We start from the raw sequence: 13,310 nt of genomic DNA, 5'->3' as shown, positions 1-13,310 counted from the left end.
CATTGTACAATGTGCTTTGATTAATTGATTTACGCATAAGAGAAAAAGTTAATATTTATGAGTAAATTTGAAGGAAAACTGTTCATATTCTAAAATTTTTAATGTATGTTGAAGGTGGTTGAGTAGAAGAGAAATAAAATGTAATAATAAAGATAAAAAATTATTATATATATATATATATTAAAAACTAACATCCATTCCTCTCACTATTCATCCATCTTTCATATATAACCACACAAAATTTGATCGAACTTATTATCAACCACACATTATTTACCTATCACATATACCATTTAAGGGGAGACGGGGCACTGCATGAAGGAGATCCATCACGCGTGATGGCACCACTCAACACCGTCGCCGGTGGGCTATCACGCGCGTGATGGCAATGTTGAGTGATGGCCATCACGCAAGTGATGGAGGGTGATGGTGGGGTCCTCGAGGAAAAATTTACCGTTGCGAGATGGAAGTTGGTGGATTGAATTGGGGGTTTGGATCTGGGTTTGGTGGGAGTCGGGTCGGGTTGATCGGAAGGTGGTGGTGATAGTGGTGGTGGTCGGATTCGGATCCGTAGGATGAGTGTTTGGCTTCGTCGCCGGAGGATGAATTGACGGGTTGGATCTCGGATTCGGATCCGGCCATTGGTGGTGGAGGTGGTGGTCGGATTCGGATCCATCGGATGAGTGTTCGGCTTCGTCGCCGGAGGATGAATTGGAGGGTTCGATCTAGGATTCGGATCCGGCCATTGGTGGTGGTGGTGGTGAGATTAGGGTTTGTGAGAATTTGGGGGAATTTGTAGACGGTGGTGATGGTGAGTGTATGTATATATATGTGGGTTTGGTGGGTGTATATATGCATATGTGTGTGTGTGTGAGTGTTGAAGGCTAAAGATAAAAACCAAAACAAAAAAAAACAAAAAAATTCCATCCCACATCACCACACCACACCATCACCCTTAGTAAAAAACCATCACATATGATGAGTTGGTGATGTGACACCATTTGATTGGGTGGGGTGTGTGATGAGTGATGCCATCACATCCACCACCCCTCCCCCCTAAGAACCAAAAGATATTCATTATTAATAAGATATACAACTTTTTTAGCTTTGTATACAAGTTCTTAAAAGATGTTAGTTATTACATTTTTAATTTATTAAAAGCCATTTCTCAAACTTTTAACCTTTTTTTTAAATTAAATGCGAGACTATAGTTTATATTTTTGTGCAATTTCTTCTATTGCATTTTTTACATTTTTTAATTACTACATTTTTCCACTCTTACTTTTGTTAATATATAATTTTATGACGGTACCGTAACAAACCGAACTGGTTACGCTCGAGTTTCCATCGCAACGTGTCGGCTTAAATCAACTACAAAGAGAGGGTTTTGATTTTTTTTTTGTTTTCTGGTGAACCAACAGAGATGTTAAAGTTTATTTGAGAATCAAGTTAGAGCCACTGCAATACGCGAAACATTTGACTTGTTTAATTTAAATGAAGAAAAAAATAGTGTAATTATAGAGATGTGCTTATGTAACTTTTTATTATTTACAACTATTAAGTATAAAATATTATATATTATTTTATTTTCAAATAAACTAACATTATACTTAAATTGAAAATGATTAAACAAATAAAAAATAAATAAATAAATAAATAAACAATAACATGAAATATGTGTGAACAATGTGATTTGTGGGGTGACTGGTGTGTGTGGTGGGGGGGGATTCGTCGTCTTATAGAGACTGTTGTCTGAAATAAAACCTAATTTGTGAAATATTGAGAAAACGTGAGATTAAGAAATCTGTTGTCTATATACACTTCATTTTCATTTATAATTAAAATTTGCTTCATGATGAAAAATATAAAAATGCTGAAGAAACACTAAGTGACCCCGGCAGATAACAGATAATCTTAGGGTCAAGTAGATGTTTCCCACGAGGGTTAGGTCCGGCAAAGATGGTTATTCTTCTGATGACCTACAAAACAGACACCGTGAGCTCGTCACTGAAAAGGGGGGGGGGGTACCTCCTTGTGACCACCCTCCGGCGTGAGAATCAGACTAGATTGCTCTGAATATAAATGTATATTAAGAGAAATAGCTAGAGCAGATAAGATATGTGATGGTATAAGATAGTATATGATACCGTTCCAAGGTGTTGGAGTATTTATAGCCGAATGTAGGTTTCCAAGCAGGTACAGCCAGCTGTATAATATTCCTTTTCTACCAACTGTGGGCTACGCACGTGCCATGCTGGTGGTTGGTGGGTAGGCAGCGGCTGATAGTGACATGGCCGGCTGTGTACTATTCCTTTTCCACCAACTGCAGGCTATGTACGTGCCACAACAAGGGTTGGTGAGTAGGCAGCGGCTGATAGTGACATTTTGTACTAGAGCGTGCTCCTCGTCGTACTGTTGTCAGTGAGCTGTCACCCTGTGATTGGTTCATGGCCTGCTTTGGTCAGATCTTGTCTATTTTGTCCATACCTTGGTAGGTATAGTACAAAAGATCCTCCAGAAGCGTACGGACTGGCTCATTTGGGCGGGAGTATTCCCGCCTTGCTCATTCCTTCTTCAGGTGACATTACTGAATTATTGAGAGTTAGTGCCTTGTGCGTGTAGCTTTGCTATTAGTGCGGGTAGCCTTCCCTGATAGCTTGTATCCGCAGCTGCGGGAACAGGCGGGGTACTTCACCATTGGGGGGCTTTTCCTGCGGGAACAGCTGGCGTACTGCGCGTAAGGTCTTCATCTCTCTGAGCATGGTGGGTCCTGCGGAACCAGTTGGTCTTTGCGCAGACGTCCCTCTTCAAGGTGAGTCTTGCGGGTCCAACTGGGCCCTGCTGGGACCTACCTCATCAAGTCCCCCCAGTCCAATGTTCTTCACATGAATTGTTAATAAGTGAGGTGAACTTTTGGACTTAAGCAAAGGGTTTTGAAAAGGGTTTTTAGTTTTAAGGTTTTCCGTGGGGATTCTTCCCGCGGTTTTCCTAATGTCACGTGCAGAAATTCCCGACTTTTCTGCTTGATCTTTGGGTATGATGCGGGTAGGTGTGTAACCTCCTCGCAAGTCAGGAGCGTTGAGTTTCACTTGTGTAGATTCTCCACGAGGTTTTAGTAGTTTTAGACATAGTGATCAGTTATGTTAAACAACCAATTCCATCTTGGAGCTTCAAACAATTTAGTTCTCAACGTTCCCGCTATGCGGGGATGTTATTTCCCTTTCCACAAGCATGGCCCAGAAGATCCTTCTTGGTTTTAATTCCCTGCAAGTGCTAAGTATGTGAAGGGTTTCGCCTTGACACTGTACCCGCACTCGTCTTATAGTTACTTGACTTCCAAGGTATTCTTGGCTCAATTCCCTACATGTGCTAAGTATGTGAAGGGTTTCGCCTTGACACTGTACCCGCACTTGTCTTACGGTTTCTTGGTTACCAATGTATTCTTGGCTTCAATTTTATGCAGGTGCTAAGTATGTGAAGGGTTTCGCCTTGACACTGTACCCGCACTTGTCTTACGGTTTCTTGGTTACCAAGGTATTCTTGGCTTCAATTCCTTGCAGGTGCTAGGTATGTGAAGGGTTTCGCCTTGACACTGTACCCGCACTTGTCTTACGGTTTCTTGGTTACCAAGGTAAGGGGGTATATTCCCTCCTATTTTTGAATCTTTTTTTCACGCATATTTTAGTTTAACTTAGCAATTTCTTGAGTAGTTTGGATAAGTTAACCTTTCAACGTGGCAGATGATAGGTTAAAGTTTTGCTCTCTTTCGTGATTGTGCGGGTAAGACCGTCACTTTCACTTGGCTAAACTTTACCTATATCTGACCTGCGTAAAGGTTTTCCTCATCTTTTCCTTAGAAATTTTCTAAGTGTTTTAAATAAGTTAACCTTTCGACGCGCAGTTGTCAATAGGTTGATGTTCAGTTTCCTCTATCACGGTTGTGCGGGTAGGACCGTCACTTTCATTTAATGGGATGACCAAACTTTACCTATAACTGACCTGCGTGAAGGTTTTCCTCATCTTTTCCTTATAAATTTTTGCCGTTTCTTGTGTTTATGCGGGTTTTGCCGCCTTCCACACGCAACGACTTACTTCCCCACTTATTTATGCGGTGAATACCGGCATATCAGTGTTTTGAATAAGTATAAAGGTAAGGCTATCAACACAATGTGATAAAGGAGAATCATTTCCATTAGAAGTGGCTCTAGGCCTTTTCTTTATAAGTTTTGAATTGATCTACATGTAACATTTGCGTAATTGAGCTCCATTCCATGTTCTTGGGATGGGGGTGCCATCGAGCCTTTCGAGCCGGTATGCGCTCTTTCCCAAAACTTCTTTGATAATGTATGGCCCTTCCTAGACCGGGGCCAGCTTTCCTGGGCGTTCTTGGTTCGAAGCCTCGTTGTTACGCAGTATGTAGTCTCCGACATTGAAGTTGCAGAGTTTTACCCGCGTGTTGTAGTACTTTTGCATTTGTCGCTTGTAGTTCTCTTCACGCGCTGCGGCTAAGTCTCTGCGTTCTTCGGTTAGCATAAGGTCTAACCGTCTTTCCGCATCATTGTCTTCTAGCTGAATCAAGACCCTTGGTGAGGGTAAACCAATTTCGACCGGGACCATGGCTTCAGTGCCATAAGTGAGGCTGAACGGGGTTTCTCCCAACTGGCCTTTTTCAGCGTTCTGTTTGCCCAAAGGACGTGTGGAACTTCGTCCACCCAGCTGGATCTGTGTTCCAAGAGTCTTTTCTTTATGCCGTCGACGATGCTCTTATTTGCTCTTTCCACCTCACCATTACCCTGCGGGTGCGCTACTGAGGTAAAGGTGTGGGTGATTTGAAGTTCTTCCAGCCACTTTTGTAGCTTCTTGTCAGCAAAGTTGGTGCCGTTATCGCTCACCAAATTCTGGGGAAGTCCAAAACGACAAATAATAAATTCCCAAATAAATTTTTTAATATGTTTTGCGGTTGTTTGGGCTAAGGGTTTTGCTTCTATCCACTTGGTGAAGTAGTCGATGGCTACCACCAGAAACTGAACGTTCCCTGCTGCTGTGGGAAATGGGCCTGTCACATCGATGGCCCACTTCTGAAATGGCCATGAAGAGGTGACTGGAACAAGTTCATTCTTCGGGCGATGCGTGTTGGGTGCGTAGAGTTGGCAAGACCTACACTTTCTGATGTATGCCAGCGCATCTGTATGCATCCCCGGCCAAAAGTATCCCGCGTTATTTAGCTTAGCTACAACAGCGCGTGGACCTGCGTGTACTCCACAGATGCCCTCGTGCACTTCCCTTAGGAGGTAGCCAGCATCTTGGTTGTCCACGCATCTTAGGAGTGGGCCAAGAAAATTACTCCTGTAAAGGATGTCATCGATGAGTTGATAGTTCAGTGCTTTACAGCGTATTTTTCTTGCCTGTGTTTTTTACTCTGGTAGTATACCCGCCGCAAGGTAATTTATTATTGGTGTCATCCATGTTTCTGTGCCGGTTTGGATGACACAGATTTCCTTGTGCGGGACTGATGGTGCTCCAAGGAGTTCAATGCGGATGTCCTTTCCCAAGTGGGTGAAGGCTAATGATGCAAGCTTGCTTAACGCATCCGCAAATTTGTTTTCGCTACGCTTGACGTGTATGACCTTACAATCGTTAAAGTCGCGCATAAGGGTTTTTGCTTGTGCGAGGTACAGGGCCATTGTGTCGTTCACGGCCGCGTACGTCCCGTTTATTTGGTTGGCTATTAACATGGAATCCACGTGGGCTTCCAAGTTTTTCACTCCCATCTTACGCGCAATTCTCAGCCCGGCCAAGAATGCTTCATACTCTGCTTCGTTATTTGTAATTGGAAAATCCAGTCGAATAGCGTAAGTGTATTCTTGGCCTGCTGGTTGGTTAGTTTCAACCCTGCGCCTGAGCCCTCGTTGCTGGCTGCTCCATCGTGTAGAGTCGCCAGACATCATCGATGTCCTGTGCTGGAGAGGGTTGAGCCTCCTCCTGGCACTCTTTCTCCCGCGAAGCGGGGACTTCTGCAATAAAGTCGGCCAAGACCTGGCCTTTTATGGCTGGCCTCGGCTTGTACTTTATCGCGTATTCTCCCAATTCTATTGCCCATTTGGCTAGGCGTCCTGACAATTCGGGTTTGCCTAAAACGTTTGCGAGTTTGAAGTTGGTGAGAATGGTGATTGGGTGACCTTAGAAATATCGTCTTAGCCTGCGTGAAGCCTGTACAAGTGCTAAGACTAATTTTTCCAGGGTAGAGTACCGGGTTTCTACGTCTGTTAGGACACGGCTAACATAGTAGATTAGCATCTGGATGTCTTTTCGTTCTACTAGCAGGACGGCCCCGGTTGCTCTATCTGTGGCGGAAAGGTATAGGATTAATTCCTCCCCCGCTTCTGGTGCTGTGAGCGTTGGGAGTTCGATCAAGCGTGACCGAATTTCCTGAAAAGCTGCTTCCGCTTCTGGTGTCCAGCGGAAGTGCGTTTTTTTTAAACAGTTTCTCAATGTTGACACGAATGGGAACGACCTAGCCGCATGGTTTGCCAAAAAGCGGTTAAGTGCGACTAGGCGTCCATTCAGTGTCTGAGCTTGCTTGATGGTAGTAGGTGATTCCATTTTGATAATGGCTTCGACCTTTTCAGGGTTCGCTCTGAAGCCATCTTTAGTAACAATGACTCCTAAGAACTTCCCTTCTTCCATCCCAAAGGAACACTTGCTCGGGTTGAGCTTTATGTTTATCTTTGTGAGCGTGTTGAAAGTTTATTCGATGTCTTTCAACATCGTTTCTGGGTCAGGGCTTTTGATGACCAAGTCATCCATGTGGACTTCCAAGTTCCTCCCAATTTGGGCATGAAACTCTTTGTCCATCAGGCGTTGGTATGTGGACCCGGCATTCTTAAGTCCGAATGGCATCATTTGATAACAAAATGTGCCATCGGGCGTCCGAAATGCGGTTTTGTCCTGATCGTCAACGGCCATGTGGATTTGATGGTACCCCTTATACGCATCAAGGAAGTATTTAAGGCGAAACGGTGCTAACGAATCTACCTTAAGATCAATTTCGGGTAACGGGTAACAATCTTTGGGGCATGCTTTGTTTAAGTCTTTGAAATCTATGCACATGCGCCATTGTTTGTTAGACTTCGGTACCATGACGGGATTTGCAACCCATGTTTGATATCTGCTAACGCGTACGATGCCCGCGTCAAGGAGTTCCTTTACTTGGGTTCTACACGCGTTAGCTTGTTCCGCCCCCATTACTCTGCGCTTTTGTATGACTGGCGTAAAAGTCGGGTCACACTTGAGCTTATGCTCTGCCTTACTTCGAGGTACACCAGTCATGTCAGCTGGTGTCCACGCGAAGATGTCAGCGTTTTTTTGTAGTAAGCGTTTGAGTAAGGTGCGCGTAGGATCAGTGACTGTTGGGCCAATGGTAACAGCCTGGTCAGGGTATTTGCCATTGAAGGCCCATTCTTCTGGTTCGGTGATTGTTGGTTTAGCCATCTTTGGTTTGGTTTTGATGAGACAGATGCGATGCATACCTGGGGAATACCGGTGATCATCGCTACACCCTCAGCTGTTGGCCATCCCATCATGCCGTAGACTGAAGATACCACGGCATTGAATCTTGCCATCCCGTCTCTCCCGAAGAGAATGTCGTATGTGTGGTGTGGCTTCCTCATTATGACAAAGTCCACGTCTTCTGTGCGGGAGTGTTTCCCATCTGTGAGAATGACGGGGAAAGATAGGATGCCCAGGGGGGGTGTTTGTGCTGCCGTCGAACCCTTCCATCGAGGCGTAGACCGTTTCCAGGCGTTCCTTGTCTTCGTCGTCTAGCTTGTCGAAGAACTGCCTGTACATAACCGTTGACGAGGCGCCGTTGTCAGCAAGAGTGCGGGAAGTGATGTAGTGCCCCAGCTGGCTTTTGATGACGATATGGCCTTCTTTGCTGGGTCCTCCTGGCACTCGCGGGAAGCGCACCTCAGCTTCCTTCCACGCACATGGTTCTGTCGTTCGTCTTTTTCTTCCTCTGACGTTACTATGAACCATGTGGATGCTGATGTCAACGGGCTTTCGTCCGTTGCTTTTGTATCGGTTATCATTCTTCCCTCCATTCTTGATTGATGCCACAAGGTGTGTAAGTTTTCCATCCTTGACGAATGTTTCAACAATATCCCTCAAGGATATACACTCCTCAGTGGTGTGACCCTTTGTCCCGTGGAAGTCACAGGATTTGCTCTGATCCGCGTTATATCGCTGCCGGACCATTGGAGCTTTTGGGCATGGGAGTTTTTCGGTGGCAAATATCTCCGTGACGCTTTTGGTGAGTGGCGTCCACCGGGGGTTTCGGCTTGATGGGTGCGTGTTATCCCTTCCGCCTACTAGAGGGCGAGAGCTGGATGAGGTGTCAAAGTTTACCCTTGACTGCCAAATACCTAGCTTCCTCTTTTTGTTTTGCCGGGCGGTCCGGACGTTGTTTTCTCTAGTCCTCTGCGTGTAGAGGTTTGTACTCTGGGGAAGATCCCTACCCAGTTGCTTCTCCGTTTCGGCAAAGCGCTTGGCCGCCGTCATGATGGCATCCCATGTGGATAGCATGCCGTCTTTACCCGTCAACGTGCGGATAAGCTCTGGGTATTCGGCGCCCTGGATGAAAGCGGCACGAACAAGATCTTCGCTTATGGTGCCCAGACTCAGCTTTTTCGAGTTGAAGCGAGTGATGAAGTCTAGTAAAGATTCATCTTCTTCTCTAACGCAGTTGAGGATCGTCCACTGCTCTTCAGTATATTTCCTCTGTTGGCTGAAGTGCTGGCTGAACTTGTGTTGGAAGTCCGCCCAATCATAGATGTGGTGGACCGGTAAACGATCAAACCACGCCCTGGCCGCTCCAACCAGCGTCATCTGGAACATATAACACCACGTGGGTTCCGTCCAGTTGCTGACGGTTGCCCCCGCTATGAATCTGTTCAAGTGATCATCTGGGTCGGATATACCATCATAAGTGCCGATGTTGGACATCTGTTTGGCACTCTTCGGGGCGATTGCTTCCGCAATGTCCTTTGCAAACTTGGACGTTCCCGCATTTGCAACAGTTGGTCTAAAGGTTTTAGAGAAGTCACGTGGGTTTCTCCCCGCGTTCCTTGGTTTGAAAGTTTCTCCAAAATCCTTTTCGGTTGGAAGTCCGTTTCCTTGCGCTTCCCTTTCGCCCTATGACGAGGGTTTGCGTCACTGTCGGACTCCTCCCAATCATCGTCCAAGTACTCGCACTCGTTGCTCATGTTGAGCTGTTGAGTGTTCCCGAACTCGTCATTAGCCTGTTGGTGTGAACGTAAACGTTCATCCAACTCAGCTTGGAATTCTTACTGACGTGCTTCTGCCCACGCTTTAACTTGATCAAGTGTTTGGCGGGGGAGCCTCGTTTGTTGTTTCTCCAACTGGGTATCAATGAATCACAGGGGAGGATTGTTTACTGCACTTGCCTCGGCTTGGGTAACCGGGGTAGTGTTCGTAAAATTTGTGTACTCGCCGGTGTTCCCAGTAGCTGGGGTTTTGGTTACCGGGGTTTCTTGGTCACTCGCTGGCCTTGGCACCGGAGTAACCTTAACCATCTTTCCAGAGGTTTTGAAAAAACTGAGAAAATTAGTTCTAGCTTTTATGCACGGATGGCGCCAATGAAGAAACACTAAGTGACCCCGGCAGATTACGGATAATCTTAGGGTCAAGTAGATGTTTCCCACGAGGGTTAGGTCCGGCAAAGATGGTTATTCTTCTGATGACCTGCAAAACAGACACCGTGAGCTCGTCACTGAGAAGGGGGGGGTACCTCCTTGTGACCACCCTCCGGCGTGAGAATCAGACTAGATTGCTCTGAATATAAATGTATATTAAGAGAAATAGCTAGAGCAGATAAGATATGTGATGGTATAAGATAGTATATGATACCGTTCCAAGGTGTTGGAGTATTTATAGCCGAAGGTAGGTTTCCAAGCAGGTACAGCCAGCTGTATAATATTCCTTTTCTACCAACTGTGGGCTACGCACGTGCCATGCTGGTGGTTGGTGGGTAGGCAGTGGCTGATAGTGACATGGCCGGCTGTGTACTATTCCTTTTCCACCAACTGCAGGCTATGTACGTGCCACGACAAGGGTTGGTGAGTAGGCAGCGGCTGATAGTGACATTTTGTACTAGAGCGTGCTCCTCGTCGTACTGTTGTCAGTGAGCTATCACCCTGTGATTGGTTCATGGGCTGCTTTGGTCAGATCTTGTCTATTTTGTCCATACCTTGGCAGGTATAGTACAAAAGATCCTCCAGAAGCGTACGGACTGGCTCATTTGGGCGGGAGTATTCCCGCCTTGCTCATTCCTTCTTCAGGTGACATTACTGAATTATTGAGTTAGTGCCTTGTGCGTATAGCCTTGCTATTAGTGCGGGTAGCCTTCCCTGTATAATATTCCTTTTCTACCAACTGTGGGCTACGCACGTGCCATGCTGGTGGTTGGTGGGTAGGCAGCGGCTGATAGTGACATGGCCGGCTGTGTACTATTCCTTTTCCACCAACTGCAGGCTATGTACGTGCCACGACAAGGGTTGGTGAGTAGGCAGTGGCTGATAGTGACATTTTGTACTAGAGCGTGCTCCTCGTCGTACTGTTGTCAGTGAGCTGTCACCCTGTGGTTGGTTCATGGGCTGCTTTGGTCAGATCTTGTCTATTTTGTCCATACCTTGGCAGGTATAGTACAAAAGATCCTCCAGAAGCGTAGGGACTGGCTCATTTGGGCGGGAGTATTCCCGCCTTGCTCATTCCTTCTTCAGGTGACATTACTGAATTATTGAGTTAGTGCCTTGTGCGTGTAGCCTTGCTATTAGTGCGGGTAGCCTTCCCTGATGGCTTGTATCCGCAGCTGCGGGAACAGGCGGGGTACTTCACCATTGGGAGGCTTTTCCTGCGGGAACAGCTGGCGTACTGCGCGTAAGGTCTTCATCTCTCTGAGCATGGTGGGTCCTGCGGAACCAGTTGGTCTTTGCGCAGACGTCCCTCTTTAAGGTGAGTCTTGCGGGTCCAACTGGGCCCTGCTGGGACCTACCTCTTCAAATGCTTCCCTAAAGATAAAGAAAAATGCAAAATATTTAATTCAACTCAGGTTTTTGAAATGCGGTTAAAAAATAAACTTGTTGGGAGCATATACTCGAATTTGTACAGAACAATTTATATCAAGAATGTTGGTGTATGCACTTGTAAAAAAGAATCATAAAGATGAATGTGCAACATGGAAGTGATAAGCATATAAGTGTTATATTAGATTGTTTTAAGACTAAGACATATTATGAGTAGTTAAGTTATTATACAAATATTTAATAAATATAACACAATGTCGAAGATTAAAAAGACATAAGGATGAAAATAAACAAAAAATACAATAATCTAAACAAAAATTCAAAAATCTACAACATGAAAATCAAAAATACAAATTCCAATATCGTAGAGTTTGACGAGACTGTTTCAATAACGCTATTTTGAATTGAAACGGAGTCCATTTCCGAGTTTTAAATGACTATATATTTGAACCCAAACCTTTATGAGACTTTTCATTAAAAAATAAAGAAAATAAATTAAAAATCATATAACAAAATAAAAACTATTAAGAATTATATTATACCTAACTTCAATCCCCACTAGTGGCACTATGGGTAGATATCAACAATGAAAGACTTGAGCTAGCCTACCGAGGTTGTCAGTTCAAATCTCTAGCTCACCCGGGTTTTCGTTCCACCGTGTCTTATGCCAAAGATTCTGCTCTTGTGGCGACACAACAACTGTCAAGTTACAGCCGACGGTATGATTTTCCGAAAGAACACCCAAACCAAACTCTGAAACCAACACAAACCCACTTAAGACAACAAAAGAAATTCGCCATTTAAAAAAAATATGCAACAAGAATTAATTTATTTACGCTTGAAGAGTAAGAAACATGAATACTTGGAAATTTCCCAATACTTTCCAAAACTTGTTTCAACTTTGGTGGAAGAGCAACCGGTTACAGTAGGTAGCAGTTAGGTAACAGACGCGGCTTATTGGTCAGAATACTTTCTATAAAATGCATGCATTAAATCATATTATTCACACATATTCCATATTATTATTATTATTAGCAAACATAATCGCATTACAATTCTCATATGTATACATTATTATAAAAAAACCAAAATGAAAATCATAATAATAATAATAATAATAATAATAATAATAATAATCCATTCATCTATAAAACCCCAAATATTGATTGTATAATTTTGTGGTTCGATTTTATAATAACTAATAAACTACAAACCCTCCGTTTTTCACTCTTCTAATATTATTTCTTTCGATGAACAATAATCAACAACGAAACACAAACACAAACACCCAAATGTCACCACCATCACCATCACCATCACCATCACCATCACCATCACCTTCACCACTACACCCGTCTGTTAATCTTCCGTCATCTCTCGACATTGATCAAACGTTGTACGACTCATTATCCTTCCTTAACCTCTCCGAAAACAACCACCACCACCACCGCCACGTGCTCCCTCCGCCGCCGTACTCATCCACCGGCCACGGTTTCCCTCTTCATAATTCTAGGGTTTATCCCGGTGTGGGCCAGCCTACACCTCTTATGGTGGACCCCAGGGTATCTTCTTCTCGGCTTGACTTTGACCAGTGGTCTTACTTGCTCGCCAAGGAACGATTATTATACTTACAGTCACAACACATCAATCGTCATCCTACAAACTCCATTGCTGCAATTAATAATAATAATAATAACTATATTAATAATAATCAGAATTATTATTATGGTGGGGTTTCAAGATTACAAAACAATCAGTTTTTGAGACCCATGAATTTGCATGAATTGAGGGGAAAGATTTGTTATCTGGCGAAGGATCAAAACGGGTGTCGAATCCTGCAATCGAAATTCGACTCTCCAACGAAATTCGAGATCGAATTCTTGTTGTACGAGGTTGCGGGTTCGATAGCCGATTTAATGAAAGATCAGTACGGGAATTATATCATTCAGAAGCTTGTATCAGTGTGTAATGATGATCAGAAGGCGTTGATTGTTCGTGAACTGATCGAAAGACCCGTTGATATTATTATTGTTTGTATGTCTCAGTATGGGTATGTTGTAATTTATTTCATTATTTGTTTGTTAAGTTTGTTGAAAATGTGTTAATGTTTGTTGGATTTATAGGACTCGATCGGTTCAAAAGTTGTTGGAGAATTTGAATTCTCAAATTCAGATTGTGATGGTGATCCGGGCTTTACACCGTGGTGCG

The sequence above is a fragment of the Bidens hawaiensis genome, unplaced genomic scaffold, assembly GCF_021521415.1.
Source record: "Bidens hawaiensis isolate Kalapana, Puna unplaced genomic scaffold, B.hawaiensis_p1.1 tig00005467_1, whole genome shotgun sequence".
Taxonomy (NCBI): domain Eukaryota; kingdom Viridiplantae; phylum Streptophyta; class Magnoliopsida; order Asterales; family Asteraceae; genus Bidens; species Bidens hawaiensis.
Note: the sequence above shows the minus strand (reverse complement) of the source record.